Source organism: Echinops telfairi, unplaced genomic scaffold (genome assembly GCF_000313985.2).
Source record: "Echinops telfairi isolate 266 unplaced genomic scaffold, ASM31398v2 ScPeMD7_7458;HRSCAF=8496, whole genome shotgun sequence".
NCBI lineage: Eukaryota > Metazoa > Chordata > Mammalia > Afrosoricida > Tenrecidae > Echinops > Echinops telfairi.
This window is the reverse complement of record NW_022111358.1, coordinates 44,534,217-44,539,076: the sequence shown is the minus strand read 5'-3', so window position 1 is coordinate 44,539,076 and position 4,860 is coordinate 44,534,217.

The window sequence follows — 4,860 nt, the reverse complement described above, 5'->3', positions numbered from 1 at the left end:
TCCTGAGGCACCAGGGTTGCTGTGAGTCAGGGCTGCCCCGCTGGCAGCTGGCAGGGACAGCTCTCTCTCTTGAACAAGCTGAGCTCCTGGACAGTCTCAGCCTCTCCCTGCCCTCACACGGGATGGCCATTCCCTTCCCCATCCACGCAGGGGACGCAGGAAGAGCCTTGGACGATGGGTTTTGAGAGGCGGGGAGAAGAGTCCCTGATTCGATCACAGCTGGATGGTGGAGAGCTTACCTCTTTTGTTTTTTAAATCCAAACTCCAAATGGGACTCAAAGTAGCTATTTATCACCTGTCCGGGAAGCGGGCATTTCAATATCAAACTCATATCGACTACATTTTTAATGACCTTTCATGCTGCAGAAGAACACATGGTGAAGTGTGTGTAGTAGGTGTGCAAGGCAAGTATTGGTTGAAGTGGGTTGAAGAGAAACTGAGAAATAAGTCGGAGGAAACCCCACCCCTCTCCTCTATTCCCCTCCTGGTATCTGCCCAGCCCACCCTTGGGCCCCGCTCTCAGGGCTAAGTGAAACCACCTCCCTCCCTTTATGGGGAACACTGGGAGGGAAGGTCAAAGGGGCCAAGGGAGTATGGTGGAGGACATGGCTTGTGGGCTTAAGATGACAACCCTGGGGGGAAATTCAGATCTTCTCTTCAATGGTCCCTTTCCAGGAGGCTGAGCCTCTGGGCAGTTTTGTGCATGCAGGGAACGGAGCTCAAAGTGTAGCCAGCAAAGATGCAGTAGCCATGGAATGTGGGCGGGGTTCTCCAGAGAAGCAAAATTAGTGACACTTATATGTGTATATATAGAAAGAAGTTTATATCAAGAAAATGACTCACACAGTTGTAGAAGTGGCTAAATCCGTTCCGGTTCAAGTTTGTGGGCCGGATGTTAAGCTGGAGATTTTCCCTGACTCGCGTAGCTGCCGAGGCGATGAACCTGGAAGCAGGAAGGTCACAGGATGAAGGCCCGCAGGAAGAAGCAAGCCTGCACACAGTCTCTTCAAAGAGGTGTAGGACACACCCTGGAGCAGCTTTCTCTAAAGTGGGCAATATCACCCGGGGGTGCTAGAACCCCTAGGTGCTAGACTGATCCACGGTGGCTGCCAACGCAGATACATACACTCTTTCCTGGATTATGGGCTAGCATATAAAAGTTTTTAATAGTTGGAGGCGTAGGGGGCACACTGAGTAATTTCCGTCTCTGGAAAGGTGGCAATAGGTCACAGAAGTTAGTGGACGTATGGGCCTCAGAGGAAACTTCCTTTCCAGTGCACTTGGTCCCGTGTTTCCCCCAGCAGAGCCCATCATGCAGTTGATTGACCTGTGTTAGATCCCAGCCCAGGGAAGGCCTCGGCGGCCCAACTACTGAGAATCCTGGCCCAGCCAAGTTGACATAAAACCTTATCTCCCCCAAGGTCATATCCAGGGACAGGCACAACCTGTCTTCTCATTGACATTGACTTCTCAGATCAGCTTTCCAGAACCTGAGGGCTACCAGCTCCTGCTGCTTGTGTTCAAGGCTGAGTGATCTTGGGACAGGTGGGGTGGGGTTGTTGTGCTGTCAGTGGCCTTCCAGTTGGCTCTGGGGAGTGGTGCGCTTACGTACACACAACAGAGCAAAACATGGCCAGACTCTGCCTTTGTTCCTGGTCGTTGGCAAGTTTGAATTGTGGCTAGCCTGTGGGTCCATCTCATAGCAGGTTCCCCATTCCCCCAACCCCCGTTTTGCTGACCCACTGGTTTACCAAACTTGATGCCCTTTTCTGCCTCTTGGCCTTTCCTGATGACGTGTTTAAATTAGATGGGCTAAACGCTCACCATCCTGATTGCATTTCTTTTAAGATGGAGCTTTCGTCCGTCTAGCCATCCTTGGGACAGTCCACATTCTTCGTCAGCACTGTGATTCAAGTGCTTTGTCCTCGGCGGGGCTCTTCAGAGAAGCAGAGTCAATGACGCTACGTGTCTGCAAAGATTTACATCAAGAAATGGCTTCCACGGTCGTAGAAGTAGGTCAGTCCAGCCCAGTTCAAGTCCGTAGGTCAGATGTCAGCTGGAGGCTCCTCCTGATGGCTGTAGCTGTGGAAGATGATGGATGGGGAACATAAAGACAACACAGGAGGGCTGCCGCAGGCTGGTGGATGCAAAGCTGAAAGAATCTGAGGTTGGCTGAATGAATCCGAGGTTGGCCGTCTGCCGACAATTCCTGGCATAAGCTGATGAAACAAGAAACAGGCGAGCAAAGGACCAGACACAGGATCCAGATCTCGCCGAAGGCAAAGGGGCAAAAGGAAGCTTGGTTCTGTCCAGGGTCTCTCTTATACCAAAGACCATGCCCCCACGTAAGTATCATCAGGCTGCCACCTGATTGATAGCCTGGTCTCCGTCTCTACTTTCACCTACGTGTATATATCAAGTTGATATAAAATCTAACCATCACATGTATCAATTCCTTTTCTTGCCTTCTTTCTCATTGTCTGTTATCAGTTTCCTGTGGCTTAACAAAACAAAACAAAACATCACAAGCTGGGTCACATATAATAAGGAAAATGTATTCTTTCACAGTTCTGGAAGCTAGAAGTTTGAACTGAACATGTCAGCAGGCTTATGCTCTCTCTGGAGGCCCGAGGGGAACATCCTTACTCTCTTCTGGTGGTTCCTGGAAGTCCTTGACATTCTTTGAGTCATGGTAGCACCCTTCCAATCTCTGCCTTTGCCTCTGCATGGTTGTCTCCTCTCTAATAAAGACGCTACTCATGTTTGATTAGTACTCAGTGGCGATATGGTGGTGTCGTGGTGATGCCCTGGCCTGCTCACCTCAAGGCCAGCTGTTCAAACCCACCAGCCACTCTAATAACATCTTTAAATACCTTATTTCCAAACAAGGTCATGCTAGGACTCCAACTTAGCTTTTTGGGGGATACAATTCAGTCCATCACCCTCCTGATATCCGGTCCGGGGATGCTTGTCAACGCTTGCCTTTCTCTTTTCCACTTTTTGCTGTGGTTTGGGTGGACACAGTGAGTTTGTTTTCCATTCAACAACCCATGCACAGGATGATTCGTGACATTGCTTTCAGCCTTCATCAAGTGGCAGCGTTCTTCTCACTTCCTCCCTATTTCCTGTTTCTACTCGCCCTTCTGTCCTGTCCCTTCCCTCCTTCTCAGCTTTATCCTTTGCCCTTTGATCTCATACAGCATGCTCTTCCAGGAAGCGTGTACATTTCTGGTGGTGTTGTTCACCCCACAGGCCAATTGTCTGGCTGAATGTTGAGCCCCAGGGATGGCTTAAAATGCGAAAGGGTGATCCTGGCCTGTTAACTTCAAGGCAGCAGTTTGAAACCACCAGCCGCTCTGTGGGAGAAAGATGAGGCTTTCTACTCCTGTAAAGAGTTACTGTCTCAGACACTCATAGGGGGCAGTTCTACCCTGTCCTATGAGGGCCACGATGAGTTGGAATTGACTCGATGACACTGAATTTTTAAAGGGCCACAGTCAAGGGTTGACACAGTGACTACAACAGTGGGCTCAAACAACCACAAGTGTGAGGATGACACAGGACTGGCTCGTTTCATTCTGCTGTGCACAGGCTCACTGTGAGTCAGACGTGACTCCGTGGCATCTAACAGAGGCCATAGTGGTGGCACTGGCTGCAAGGTTCACTGTTCACACCCACTGCTGCTCCTCAGGGGCGAGATGAGGCTGTGTCTGCACCTGCAGAGAGTGATCATCTGGAAAATCCAATATGAGTCATAATCGACTCAGCAGCAGGTGATTTGGAAGGATCACAGTCTCAGGACTTCCACCAGTCTCTACCAGAATGGGGCACTTGTTCTTTTTCTGTTTTCGGTTTTTAACATTTTTCTCCCACTCTATCCAGGATCAGTGTCCCACTGTGATCCCTTTCAAAGCATCAGCTGTGGCAGCTAGGCACCATCTAGTTCTTCTGGTCTCAGGGCAGTGGAGGCGGGGGTTCCTGGGGTTAATCCGTGATTGGTTCCACAGATCTCTGGTTTCCTCCACTCTTCTTTGTTCTCGGTCAGGAAAGACCAGTGATTGCACCGTAGAGGTACCAGGTACCTTAAAGGTTCTGGTTGTTGAGGAGCTTTTAAGGCCACAGTCACACTCGCCCAAGTAGGATGCAGAAGAATATCTTTGTGCACTATGCTATGCCAATCGACCTTGTTGCCCCTGACACTCACCCAAGTAGGATGCAGAAGAATATCTTTGTGCACTATGCTATGCCAATCGACCTTGTTGCCCCTGACACTCACCCAAGTAGGATGCAGAAGAATATCTTTGTGCACTATGCTATGCCAATCGACCTTGTTGCCCCTGAGACTCTTGCCCTGCACTCTGTGGCCCAGTGACTCATTCCCTCAAGGTGTTTGCTTATGGCTAAGAAGCTTTCGTAACTTTGTCCCCTATAGACTTATGATATCCATGGATATATTGGCTGTACATATCAGTACCCAAACCCACCACTAGTGAGTTGATTCTGACTCATAATGACCCTGTAAAACAGTGGAAAACTGTTTCCTTGGTTTCTGAGTTGTGAATCTCCACGGGAGCAGATAATTTCATTTTTTCCCCTTGTAGTGCCTGGTAGGTTTGAACTGCCAACCTTGTGGTTAGCAACCCAACATTGAACCTAAAGAACCACCAAAGACTCTACATATAAATACTGATGTAGAAATACCCTCTGGTAAAGGGAGAATGGGTAGGAAAGAGGGAACCGATTACATGGAACTGTGTGTGACCTTCTCCCTGGGGGACAGACAACCGAAAAGTGGATGAAGGGAGACGTCGGACAGGGCAAGATATGACAAAATACCCATTTATAAACTATCAAGGGCTC